This window comes from Anabrus simplex, chromosome 5, assembly GCF_040414725.1.
Source record: "Anabrus simplex isolate iqAnaSimp1 chromosome 5, ASM4041472v1, whole genome shotgun sequence".
Classification (NCBI taxonomy): domain Eukaryota; kingdom Metazoa; phylum Arthropoda; class Insecta; order Orthoptera; family Tettigoniidae; genus Anabrus; species Anabrus simplex.
The window spans coordinates 260,935,808-260,951,084 of NC_090269.1; positions in this window are offsets into that span (position 1 = coordinate 260,935,808).

The window sequence follows — 15,277 nt, forward strand, 5'->3', positions numbered from 1 at the left end:
GGGGTTCGTGCCATTTGGAGTATAACTGCCTACTTTATGCCTTTTGACTATATTTTTAAAAATCCTACTTTCTTCCAGTGCTAGTGTGCTCGACAGAATTATATTCTCTTTTCTCATTATCTGTTTACCCCAGGAACAAAAAGGGAAATTCTCAGAAGTCACCAGAAATAGTTCTAGGGAAATTTCAATCAGGAGAAACAAGGACCAATTTACCTTGAAGCCTTCGACCGCTCCAACTTCCTAAGACATATGCAAGAACCGGTCAACGTCGAACTATGTTGCACAACCCATTTGCCCTGTACCTCCCTTTCGATGCGAACTGTTGTACGCATACGCTTTATGTTCAGAACGTGTTGTGATTTGTTGTGAAGTGGAGGAAGAATAAGAAATGTGTTTGCGGCAATGCCCAAAGAAAAATCGTCGAAGTCCTACTGGCTAAAGCAGTGGATCACGGGGGATCCCAATTTCACTACGGATGGATGGGCAGTCTGTCAAGCTTGCTGTAAGGAGATAAGTTCGTTTGTTCCTTTTATCTTTCTTGGGGTTGAGAATTTTGTTTGCATTTCATTGTAGCATATGACCTATTAATGTATGTACTGTATTGTGGCAAGTTGTTTAACCGGACGAGTTGGCCGTGCTGTTAGAGGAGCGCGGCTGTGAACTTGCATCCGGGAGACAGTGGGTTCAAATCCCACTGTCGGCAGTCCTGAAGATGGATTTTCGTGGTTTCCCATTTTCACACCAGACAAATGCTGGGGAGGTTACCTTAATTAAGACCACGGCCGCTTCCTTCCCACTCCTAGCCCTTTCCTATACCATCGTCACCATAAGACCTATCTGTGACGGTGCGACGTAAAGCCACTAGCAAAGCAAGTGGTTTTGTTGCAAGTCTTGAACTGTCAATAATTTATATTGCAAAAATGTAAATAATTTACTTAGTGAACGAGGAGTTAGAACGCTCTTTTTCACAGACTGGACGAAAATTAAATCGGTGTTCTGAACTGTGATTCATTTCCTGTGAAAATGGAGATTACAATTGAAATGCAATTTAAAAACTCCCTTTAAAATCGGAACTTCCGCTAAGCCTTCGCGAAACACACGTTGCAGATCCAATGTAGCCCGGCTAGAACGATGCCACAGCGTATTTTACAAGGTTGCCAAGACCACCTTTACAAGACCAGGCCAGCGAAATGACCGTTGGTGTGGATTGGTGAGGTCCGAATAATAACCGTTGTTCTTGGAGGGGGAGCAAAGAGGGTCTGAGGGACGTAAACTCCCAGGTTAACAAGCCTATAGCATCCCCTCTAGAGTCTTGCTAAATTGTGACAAAAGTAAGGGTTTTGTTGCTAGTGGTTTTACATCGCACCGACACAGACAGGTCTTATGGCAACGATGGGATAGGAAAGGGTTGTTTCCCGGATGCAAGCTCACAGCTGCGCATCCCTAACCGCACGGCCAACTCGCCCGGTAAAATAAGGTTATGGGCGCATGTCACGACAAATTCAAATTATGCGGTTTTCAATTTTCAACGAGGGTGACGGCCGTGTGGGCACACATTTTGCAGGATCTATTGCAGGCAACAGAAAATAGTCTTCATGACCTGGCTGACCAAAGCCGGCGATTAGAAATAAATAAAATGTTCACAAATCTAAGATTACAGTGCCTCCATTTTCATTCTTCTACATAATTAAGAATACTGCTAGGGCCAGCTTGGTGGGTCTTTGGCAAGCATAAAGAGCGGATCTCTCCTCTACGCTACTCCGGTATCGATTCACGTCTTTTTTTATTATATGTTTCACCCGGAGAACTCGATACGATACTGCCAAATTATAACTGAAACTCCTTGATATATTTTCATGTAAATTACTAATTCCCTTGTTCCTACTTTAAAGTTTTGTACATCTAGAAACATCATCTCTAATAGTCTTTTTTTATGAAACAAATGCATGATATATACTAAGCATTTTTGCCAATTAGACCAACTGTAGAAATTTAAGATATAGGAACAATATAATTTATGTAAATTTTATTATTTTCCAGATCAAATGTGAGAAAAATGCCACATAGATCAACTTAGAAATACTGCTATGCATCTGATACGAATACATAAATCTGTATACACGCAGCCTTTCTACCAGTCCACTTTGGGCGGCAACCAACAACCATTTTCTTCAGACCTATGATCTGCATTGTTGGGAGCTAATCACTCCCTGCATAAACCGGAGCATCTTCAAATTTCGACAAGCTGCCGGGAGCAATCACCAAGTTGGAGAAAAGTGGCATGCCCCTGGTGGAGTCATTTAGAATTGTGGAGGAAGTCAGGGGAAGTTTTGACCGAACCTCTGGGTAGGCAGCCGTTGTCAGCGAAATAAAACCAGATGAAGTGACTTCATTGAAATTTTTTCCAATCACTCCATGTGATGTTGAGAGGTCTTTCTCTCAGTACAAAAACATTATGCGTGAGAGGAGAAGTAGATTGTTACCGAAAAACATTGAAACGTTGCTTGTAAATTCCTTTTATAGTATTTGAGTGTAATATGAAATTATAAGTAATTTTTCGTGCCTATTTAGTTGTCTATTTTACACGTTAGTACCTATTTAAATGCCAATTTTGGCTAATTTAAGAGCTTATATGCATGCCTATTTTACCTGTTTTTGGTGCCTATAATTCTCGTCTCTATCACGTATACAGGGCCTCAAAATTATGAAACATATATCATGTTTCATTTTTGTGGACATTTTGAATTTTGAAACTGTCTGTGTGTTAGGTCATCAGCCCAGAGGCTGGTTGGATCCTCAAATAGCACCACCAAAGGTTATGCGGTTATAAGGAAACCCCAAAAACCAATGGCAGCACCAAAATGAGGCGTACTAGGCAAGATGAGGCATGAGGTAGTTTGCCATTGCTTTCCTCACTGGGTCAGAAAGTACTATTGCAGCACGACTGACCCTATGAGCAGCATCTTTCATAACACTCAGATGCACTAGGCATGCTCTGAATGTCATTACTCAGCACTACCCATACCCAAGCAACTTCCATATTGTCACAGCCATGGATGTTGACTGGGACTTCGGTGGAAGCTACACTTTACTCTGGCCTGTGCCAAGAGATGGATGCAAAAGTACTGTATCCATAAAGAAATGACAGCAGGCAGATTTTGATACTAACCGACTCAAAAATGAAGAATGGCGAACTGTGAAGAAAGCGAAATATTGGTTAAAAGTATGAAACCTTCAAACAGCAAAAATCACTATGGCTTTAACAACATGGCGTGCAATACCAGCAATGTTATGTGCAGTTCCTGCAAAGTGTCGCTCACGGAGAAGGAGAATTATGTACTGTACAGTGTGACGGGAAGTGTAGTGAAACGTTCCATTTAGACTGTGCGCGTGTTTCAAATGCTGTTTTTACGGCAATGCTGTCAAATCCGGGGGAAATTTTGTGACATTGTAAACAATGCTAACATAACCCTACTTCTTCTAAATCGCTTTCATACCCTTTTCAGCAGAATAAAGTCAAAGCGGACAATACAAGCCTATGCGAAGCTGTGAACAACATACAGCAAATCCTGAAAGATGTCTGCAGCTCACTAGAGTTTTAGTCCAGAAAATTTGATGAACTCCTACAGCAAAACAGTGAACTTAAAAAGTGCATAGACCATTTAACCAGCGACGTGAACAACAGCAAGGCTGAAAATAGTGTTCTCAAAGAACAAAATAATCATTTGAAGGATCAAATCAATGATCTTGAACAGTATTCTGAGAATTATAATTTAGAAATCGCTGGCATACCAGTCTCTAAGGATGAGAATGTGTATGACATAGTAACTCAAGTTGCAGGTGCAGTTGGGAGTGGAAATTCAATCTGACTGCGACATTTAATATTGCCACCGACTCCCAGCGGCTACAGATAAGGACGGAATGAAGAAGATTCCTCTTATAATTGCGAAATTCTATTCGCGTAAAACAAGAAAACATGATCATGGACAGAAAAGAAAGCATGAGAAACTTCTCTGTGCAGATATTAAAGTCAGTCGGGACACGACTGTATATTCAAATGAACATCTAACAAAACAGAACCAAAATCTATATTGGCTAGCCAGAAGTACTAAACACTCCACGAACTACAAATTCGCTTGGACCAAGAACGAGAAGATCTTCATGAGGAAAAATGAGGACAGCCTCATACTGCAAATCAAGACTGCAGCTGATTTACCAGCAGCTCCTACGAAGCAGAGAGATTGAAGATTCAAGTTAGGATATGTATACCTGAGCCAAGTGCTTCATAAATATATTTACATTGAAGTTCTCTCTCGAAGTGTCCACCAAGCAATTACAAATAGTAATACTAGACAATAGGCTATGGATATGAAACCAGATCATGAGTTAGGGCTTACCTTACAAGATGATATCACCACAGGCATTGTAAAAACCCGTCAAGACTTGAAGAAAAAATTAATCCACTATACTGCAGGAATGAGAATTATGCACCTGAATATAAGTGGCATGATAAAAAATTTTGAAAGCATACTAGTTATGTTAAATCAACTGGACCATAAACCAGACCTTATAATACTATCTGAAACCCAACTCATTAGGGATATACCCTTCACCATTTTAGGATATAATGAGAACTTTATACCCCCACAAAATTCTACAAATGACAGTTTAAAGATATACATATACTGTATGTAATCCTCATACAAAACGTTGCAATATCTACAGTGAAAACCCTAAAAGCAGCCAACGGTAGCCTACTCAACTTAAAATATAATAAAGAAAGTTACTTGATACTTGCTATGTACAGATCACCCTCCACAAGCTCAAATATATTCATAGAAGAACTAGGAAATACACTTCAGCAGCTACCTGCAGCCACACATGATATAATGATGGGAGATATTAACATATACATTTCATTCATTCATTCATTCATTTATTTCAATTAATTCCAACGAGCCTGCAGTCTCATACATAGGAATTGTACAGGACATTACATACTGGCGGGCACTTACACATCAGAATATAGTTTGTATATATAAGATTATTAGTAAATGGTTGAGCATATGAACACATACAATATATAAAATACGTACATCATCAATATGAGGATTACAGAGAATTATTTCAGACTGTATTTACATTTACATAACATGAAAGTTACAAAGGTACAAGAATAGATTAGTGTATTTTCATTTACATAACATAAGAGTTGCAGAAGTACAAGAATAGATTTCAGATAATTTACAATTACATAACATAAAAGTTGCAAACGCACAAGAATTGATTACAGAGTATTTACAGTACATATACATAACACAGAGTTGCAGAGGTACAAGAACAGATTACAGAGTATTTACATTTACATAACATAAAAGTTGCAGAGGTACGAGAATAATTCCAGACAGTTCGCAAGATTGTTGGGAGAATGACTTAAATGACAGCTGATATTTTGATTTGAACAGCACTGTACCTTTCCCAAAAATAATGCTTGACTCTTTGTTTGAATTTTGTCAAAGTTGGTGCTGTTTTTACCTCCACAGGGATGTTATTAAATAACTGGATTGCAGAGAACTTCAAGCTGTTTTTACCATATTTATAAGAGTGAACATTGTATAAGGCAAAGTCATTTGCATGCCTTGTACTATATGGATGGTTGTCAGAATTCAGAGTATATGTAGTGTTGTGGTGTATAAATTTATGTTTTATTTTATACATGAGTACAGCTGTATTGAATTCTGTACTCATGCTTAGGGGTGGTATTTTTGCACTTAGGTATAGATATTTTATTGGCGTTAAGTAGGGAAGATTAAGTATATTTCTAACAGCACTATTTTGTACTACCATTAGCTCATTCAAGTCAGACTTCTTACAGCGCATCCAGATTACATTCAAATATTGTAGGTGACTATGAATTAAAGAGTAGTATATCTGTTTTAGAAGATGTTGTGGGATAAGATAACTAAGTTTCTTTAAAATTCCTGCAACAGGTGTGATCTTTTTAGTAATGTATTCAACATGGTCTGTCCAGTTCAAGTTCCTATCAATCACCGACCCAAGACATTTGACAGTACTAACTAGTTTTATTTCAGTATTCTGCATATATATTTTACTGTGTGGGATTTCATTCTGACCTTGTTTTGTCATTATCATATAATTAGTCTTTTGCACATTAATTGTCAATTTATTTGCTTGAAACCAAAAGCACGGAGTATTCAGGTAGGTGACCAGATGTCCTGCTTTTCGCAGGATACTCCTTTTTTAACACCCTATCCTGCGGTCCGCGAAGAGGCTCGAAAATTGTATAAATATCCTGCTTTTTATAAAATATCCTGCGAAAATACTGCGAAATATTTTTGAATTATAAATGGTTTCATTTCTTTTTCAGAATATGGTATATGTAATTATTAATGTTTTAAACAAATGAAAGGGAACGAAAAATAACGAATATTTAATTTAAGATGGCTACAGCTTCAAATATAAACACTCCTGTTTCCGGTTGTCGTTGCGGTCGTTACTTTCACGATGGGAAGAGCAGTTTGGAGCAGTGTAGTTGTGTACTGAGGAGCTGCTGGCTAGTATTGGCGTTGTGACAACAGCTCTTTCACGGCTTTGAGTATAACGTAGGCAACGGTACTGGTGATTATCCAGATGATCAGGTAGTGTGGTTTAAGCTAGCCGTGGTAATCATGCCGAAAGTTAAAGGTAAATGTGTACTAAATGCCGAATTGCAGTTTCTCTACCCGTTTATAGTACCAGATAAATCGAAAAGCGACGTTCGCTGCACCAAATGTTCAGCTTTGTTTTCAATAGCAAACGGCGGGAAAAGCGAGATTGTACGACATTTGGATACTAAGAAGCACAAACTCGCTGACATTGCTGCTGCATCCAGCTCATTTCTCACTACTTTCTTCCGCGGAACTGAAATGGGGTCAGCTGAACAGAAATTGGCAGCTTCTGAAGGCAGTTTTGCATTCCTTACTGTTAAACATAACCAAACATTTCGCTCGGCAGACTGCACGTCTAAACTGCTTCAGAAGTGTTTCGAACCAAAATATTCGTGCGCTAAGACAAAGTGTGAAGCTATTGTCACTAATGTGATTAGTCCATTTGCGATATCCGAAGTGAAAAAGGACTTGGAAAATGTGAACTATGTCTCGGTCTACACAGACTCTTCAAATCATCAATCCACCAAACATTTCCCCATTCTTGTTCGCTATTTTATTTACAACAAAGGGGTACAGGTAAAATTGTTAGATTTTGAAGAACAGGTAGGGGAAACTGCTGACATTATTTCGTCATTCGTCCTGAAAACGCTAAATGATTTTCATCTTGAAAGGAAAGTGGTTGGTAATTATCAAACCACTTCAAAGCAACACCACGAACTCCTACTCTCTCTAATTTAGCTAACAGTCTTTTATGGTCCACTGTATCAAAGGCCTTCTTTAGGTCTATAAACAACCCACCAGCAAAATTATTAAACTCTATTGACTCTTGCAGCAGATTTATGAGATTTATGTCAGAACGGCCAGCACCTTCGTTTGAAAAAGTGCCATTGCTGTTTCCAGTGAAATTAGATTTAGATGTCCAATGTCGTTTACAGCTTTCATTGCGGCAGCTGTTTTTGATCTTATGTGTAGCCTAAAGCTTCTTCCTGTAACCTGTAGGGTAATGCCTAGGTATTTGAAATTGTTGACTATTTTCAGTTCCTTGTCGTTGCAGGTCACTGTCGGAAACTGCAGGCCTTCCACCGTTTCGAAAAATTATCATTTCCGTCTTGTCCTCATTGATTGTAACTTCGTTTTTCTAGGCCCAGTCACTTAATATGTCTACTGTCTTTTGCAAGTCATTTATCTGCTCTGAAGTTATTGCCATATCATCCGCATATATGTTTAATTTTGCCTTTGTTGTTTCTCGAATTCTGTCACAACATCGTATGTGAGCACATTAAATAGGATGGGGCTCAGAGGATCACCATAAAGTACGCCATTTGTTTGCATTATCCAGTTCGAATTCCCAACTCCATCGTAGACTGGTTTGCAGTTTTCTGCTAAAATATTCGATATGAGGTTCGTTGTTCTTGTTCTGCTTGTTAGCGTTTCTAACTTGTTCGTAAGTATAGTTCTATAGTTCTAAATTAAAGACCATCGAGTGATCAACAAAGACTACATAAAGTTTGCCGTTAGGTTTCTCCAGCGTCATTGTTATAAGTTGTTGTAGATTCTTTACTGCCATGAGTGTTGGTTGACCTTTGCTTACGGAAGCCACATTGCTCTTCTGGCAGCAGTGGGTCTATAATTACATTTATCCTGGATGTCAGTATCCCTGTTAATAGCTTCAGGGCAACCGACTCCAATGTAATTCCTCGGTACGAGTTTGGATCATCAGTACTCCCCTTTCCCTTATACAGTAGCTGCATTGTTGATTTCTTCCATTCGCTTGGTATTCGCCCGAGTTCTAAACATTTGTTTAATAGCTCCATCCATACTGCTCCCGTTCATCTGTAGTTTGCTTAAAATGTTCAGTCCTGATTCCATCCGGTCCGGGAGATGTATTATTCCTCATTTTCTGCATAGCGTTTTAAATCCCCATTTCTGTAATGGATTCCGTCATATCCTGGTCTTCTGGGGGTCTGATTTTGGGTCTTGATTCTTTTGCACAGGTTACTTTCTTGATATGGTTTTCCCAGATTTCCATTGATATGCTGGGTTGGAATCTTTGAATTTTTGGTCGTAGGGCCCTATACGGGTCTGACTGCTTCCGTAATGATCTCTCTTTGTGCCTGTTCTATGTATTCCCTTTTCTTCTTTTTGAGCATGTCTTTATAGATTTTTCCTCTGCTGCCGGTATTCTTCCAATGTTTTGTTGTATTTCTTTTGTCTCATTTTGTGAAGTTTTTCAGGATCTCCTTCCTCTGAATATAGCATGATTCGTCAAACCATGGTTTTGCTTTTCTCCCTTGTGCATAAGGGGCTGCTGCACTACTGATGCAGTATTGGATCCATGTTGCAGCGTCATCAATATCTCCTTCCTTCATCTGTTCTACTACCTTTGGTATATCCTCCATAATTTCTCTCACTTTATCTATGTTTATTTTCTTGATTGTATTGTTAGTTGCTGTTGCCAGAATATCGTCCTTAACTTCACCATCTACTTCTAAGCTAACTGGTATATGTCTGCGGACAGCAGCTCCTTCTGACAGTATTGTATTGGCAGTGCTTTTTCCAGGCATTCCTCTGGTGCATATGAGGTCTATTGTACAAGCCCCATTGTGACTTATGTATGTCCAGTCTTGGCTTCGATTATGGACGTGAAAACCTTCCATTCTTAGGTAACTGACTACTTAATTACTCTTTGAATTTTCTATATCCGTTCTACAATTTAGATCACCAGCTAGAACAGCCTTTCTTGTTCCTTGAAAAGTATTCAAAGCTGTTCCAAGACAGTATATTATGTCCGTAGCGATTTGTTCAGGCTTAAAATAAGCCGGCACTATCACACATGGTTTTGTTTCTACAACTAATATATCCTCCTCCCTCCATAGTAGCTTTACTGGGGCCAGATGCGGTTTGACTATACAGGCAACGCCACCGGGCGGTCTTCCTCTATTTGTATCGTCTTGCGTATGCATGAAAATTGTAGAAATTGGGAACGTCATATCTCGATTCCTCTCTAACCATAGCTTCTATGAGAATGCAAATATCATTGTTGATTAGGATTTCTTGTGATAGAAGGTTCAGTAGACTTCGTAGTCCTTCCACATACCATGTTAGTATCTTTGTTGTTCCGCTGTATTTCTATGGTTGTCGAAAGAGCCGGCAGTAGACGTCAGATGGCCAAAATTTGCAGTTGTAAACTAATTCAATTTTCTCAATGGGTATGCCTACTTTGAAAGCCCGACTTCCAATTATTTCATTCACCATGTCGCAGTGGATCCTTCCTTGCACTCCATTTTCCTTTAAGTATGCAACTACGTCATCTGTAGAAATGTCTTGACTTAGTTTTGCAAAATAAAGCCATGCACCCTTTTCTGCAGGTTTTATTCTCATTCCTCCTTGTTTGGTACCTTTTACATATTACTTTCTCGGCGGTGTTTCTGCTTGTGCTTCTATAGGACGGCGAATTTGCATATTACTCCTTTGTGAAGGTGTTGGTCTAGGCTTCCGTGTCATCTGAATATTATACTTGTCTATCCCGTTGTTGGCTGAAGTTTTATACACAAGACTATCTTCGTTCATTTTCTGCGTTCTTTCCCCACCATTCTTCCACGTGTTATCGTGATCGCCATTCCCTTTCTCTCCATTCGTGCTTACTTTGGCTGCTGTTACGAACGAGTTCGTAATTACCTGTTCCGCTGGCGAGATGTCATTTATTTATTTTAGAGTAAATGATATTCACTAGATGCCATGATGTAAATAATCTAGCTATTGTATTTTTGAAGCCCACACACAAGTTTACGTTATGTGGGATTCACACTGTATCTTTTACTCCCTCTGTATTATATGTAAGATATTGATTGTGAATTAAAATGTTTTTAAAAATATTTAAAAAATGTCGCTCATTACTTCTATCTCCATTCCTCTGACAAAGATAATAAATGAATTCTGCAAAATTGTTATTTTCAGAGCAACTAAGACATTGTAGGGTAGTTCCAGTTTAAGTGTATAAAAATGTGATACGTCAGAACGTAGCAGCTATCAATCAGCCTCTGTTGGTCCGATTCTCTCATAAATTTTTGAATATGTGATGCTAGTATAAATTTATGAATACTTTGTGTCTAGTAATCTTTTGTCAAAATCTCAGCAGGGCTTTATACCGTGAAAATAAACAATATTTGCACTCGATGATGTTATTAGTTATATAATGAGTAATTTTGAGGAAGGAAATTATGTTAAGGTTTCCCTGTGACATTAGTAGGGCCTTTGATTGTGTACCACATGATATTCTATTTGATAAATTAGCATATTATGGCATTTCTGAAAATGAACTTAAATTTTTAGATCATTCATATGCGATCGAAGCCGGTATGTGGAGGTAAATGGAGTATCCTAAAGAGAATCTCTGGTGAAATATGGAGTGTCTCAAGTGTGCATCCTTGGTTCCTTGCTCTTTCTGATAATTATAAATGACCTAGATGAGAATGTACGGTACAAACGAACACTGTCCTATACGCAGACGACTCTAATTTTCTGAGCTCATATAAATATCTTGTTGAACTTTCGTTGTAGTCTGAACGTACATTTGAGGAAGCTACATCATGGTTCAAAATAAATGTTTGTTCCTTAATGAAGGTAAAACTCAAAACCTAATTTTTAAACTGAAATATCAAGAGAATGAATTATATACTTGGATTACATCTTGACACAAAGCTGACATAGGAATACTACATTAACCACATTTCTGTCATGCTACCCCGTGTAGTGCACCTACTCCGTCTCTGAAGCATGTACAAGTAGTAAATAAAGCATATGTGTATTCTGCACATTTAGCACTTTTCAGAATTTTTTGGTATGGTCCAAAATTGTTTTGGCAACAGTGCGCTCGTAGGTGAGAATTCAAAGTTGCACCATTGCATCATTGGCGACGTTTTCCCTTACGCTCACGTAAACAACTATTAATAATAATAATAATAATAATAATAATAATAATAATAATAATAATAATAATAATAATAATAATAATAATAATAATAATAATAATAATAATAATAATAATAATAATAATAATAATGCTATTTGCTTTACGTCCACTAACTACTCTTTTACGGTTTTCGGAGACGCCAAGGTGCCGGAATTTTAGTCCCGCAGGAGTTCTTTGATGTGTCAGTAAATCTACCGACACGAGGCTGACGTATTTGAGCACCTTCAAATAAACCACTATTCATTGAGCTGTCTATCTTAACAGTAGGTAATCAATATATACGTATGTAATCTTCTGATATATACAAAGAGTAAGCCCAGTAATAATTTTCCAGGATGTCGGAACACTATACATAACCACGGTACCATATCATCTTAACATTTCTACATGCCGTGCTAAAGTGGTGTTAATTAATTATAACAATTATAATACATTAGGTCATTAATTCCGTCAGCTCCCATTGAACATATTCAAACGACGTCTTTATAAATGGTTGTTGGTAAATCCAGGGTACGTCATTTCATTGCCGAGTGCATTGAAAAGGACTGGATCGATCTACACTAACTACGAGTGGCTGAAATATAATTTTTATACCGTATACTTATTTAAATGCGCTATGTATTACTGGATTCATCGACGATAGCTTTAACATAGTTTTGTTTTTCTGATTCCATTTGAATGGCCACCACACATTGAACTGGACAAGAGTCTTCTGCCAGATGTTACCAGGATTCAAAGCCGAGATAGACTGAATGAGGACGTGGATAGAAAACAGCATCACTGCACGGCCGATTGGCTTGTTTTTACAATATAATTAATTTGTTGTTACTGGCATATTTTTCAATTTACTTGAGTATAATTGTTTAGTTTTTACAGAGCATAAATTTGCATTGATACAGAAGTGTATCCATTGGCATGATATATATTTTGAGGTGTATATAGATTTATTATTTGAGTAAGCTCGTCTAGTTTACAGTATATGGAGAATATCTGTATCCCTATGCATTAATTGTTGTTATGCCAAATAAATAATTCAGTGGTTCAACATCCTATCACTCACTAGTCTCCATCAAAAAGCTCATCTATCATGCTGTAAATGCTAAGCCATAAGTGGATCCACTCCAATACAGGGGCGCCGGGTTTTGAAAGTTAGTGGGGGGTGCTCTAATTCACAGTCCAACCGAGCTAGTGGCTGCGTGATTGAGGCCATGTAGATATCAGCTTGGACACGGGAGATAGTGGGTTCAAACCACACTGTTGACAGCCCAGAAGATGGTTTTCCATGGTTTCCCATTTTCTCCAGTATGATGTAAAGGAGAGGACATATAAGTCTCTGGTAAGACCACAACTAGAGTATGGTTCCAATGTATGGGACCCTCAGCGGAATTAATTGATTCGAGAACTGGAAAAAGTCCAAAGAAAAGCAGTTCGATTTGTTCTGGGGAGTTTCCGACAAACGAGTAGTGTTACGAAAATGTTGCAAAGTTTGACCTGGAAAGACCTGGGAGAAAGAAGAAGAGCTGCTCGACTAAGTGGTATGCTTCGAGCTCTCAGTGGAGAGATGGCGTGGAATGACATTAGTACACGAATACATTTGAGTGGTGTTTTTGAAAGTAGGAAAGATTGCAATATGAATATAAAGCTGGAATTAAAGAGAACAAATTGGGGTAAATATTCGTTCGTTGGTAGGGGAGTTAGGGATTGGAATTATTTACCAAGGGAGATGTTCAACCAATTTTCAAATTCTTTGCAATCATTTAAGAAAAGCTAGGAAAACAACAGATAGGAAATCAAGCACCTGAGTGACTATCCTAAATGCAGGTCAATGTTGATTGATTGATTGATTGATTGATTGATTGATTGATTGATTGATTGACACTATGCAAATGCTAGGGCTGTACTTCAATTATGGCCGCGGTCACTTCCTTCTCACTCCTAAAACTTTCCTGTCCCATCGTCGCCATAAAACTTATCTGTGTTGGTGTTACTTACAGCAAGTAAAAATCTCACTGTCCAAAAAGGAGAAGGCCTTGGAAAAAATCATTATTTAACCATCATGAAAAAGCAGTTTTAGATGCTTTTGAATGAGCAATATTTGATGGTTCATCCAGGATTAAAATATTGCAATATGCTGACGATGTGTATGTGTATACTAGTGCAAGGTCTCTCCAAACTATAGAAGTCCACATGGCTTCAGCTGTATATCAATTAGACCATTGGCTCCTTGAAAATAATACCCTATCGCCTTCCAAGTCTCAAGTAGTGATATTTACGCGAAAATACCTGAGAGTACCACCCTTAACCTTGAACTTGGGACCATACAACTTCAGAGTCAAACCTCAGGCAAGGTTTCTAGGTCTCACATATGACACTCGACTGACATGGTCGCCACATATATCTGAGCTTACACCAAAACTGGAATGAACTTTGAATATTCTTCATGCTCTCACTCGAACATGGTGGGGGCTGATCCCTGTGTTCTCCTTATCCTATATCGCAGTTTTATCCGTTCCAAAATTGATTATGGGAGTATGTTTATTCATAACGGAAGCAACATCGCTTTGCGCAAGCTGGACAGAATACAATATAGCTGTGTCAGAACCTGTGTTGGAGCAATGGCTTCGATCCCACAAATGCGTTGTTACTAAAGTGCGTCGAACCTACTCTTGCTGTACGTCGACAGTATTTAGCGGACACATTTGTATTAGCCAGGATGTACAACAATGAACCACCAATCTGCAGCAGTCTGGCTGGTTTAGAAACAGTTATGAGAGAGCACGGACACCTAAAATGGATGAAAAATATATGCCTTTTGAACAGTCTTCAGTTTCTACGCCCCATACTTCCATCATCAACACCCTACAAGTCTTGCCCTGATTTTGAGATTCCGTACTCATACTTATTGTTTTCTGTTACAATACATATTTTTACAACAGACTTACTTCCTCTAACCAGAGTTCAGTCTTACTTTGTGGAATATACTCAAAGACAGTGGCCCAATGCTCTTCAGATCTTCACTGATGGCTCAAAAATACCCTCACCGCCAGCAGTGGAATGCGCTTGTTACTGTCCCGCAACTGAAGAACCTCGTTTATTCACTTTACCAAATGAATGGAGTACTTTTACAGCAGAAGCTGTCGCTATTTCCTAAGCTCTACCATACAGTTTAAGAGTTGAACCTTCTGCTGTTCGTATAATTATTGACTCTCTCAGTGTCTTGAAGACTTTACAGTCACCTGATACATACAAAATAACGGTTCATCAAATTCAGATCATTCAGAGAATTCGACAACTTACACGTCTCAATAATGCTGTGCACTTTCTTTGGACACCTAGCCATAAAGCTATCAAACACAACGAGTATGTTGACCGGCTCGCTAGAGCAGCAACGCATTTGGGCGAACGGCTAGATTCACCAGTGTCTATTCGAGACTATGTGCCACGTATCAAGCAGCGTTGAAGAAGAATGGTATATTACAAAAGGACAAGGGGGAAAACAATACGCTGCAGTCCAACCATACCCTCCTCACTCACCTTGGTTTTCCAAATGGAATGCTTGTCGCCGATACATCACTTCTCTTATTCGCATGAGGTTCAATCATGGCAGTTTTGCAAATCATCTCTACCGGATAGGAGT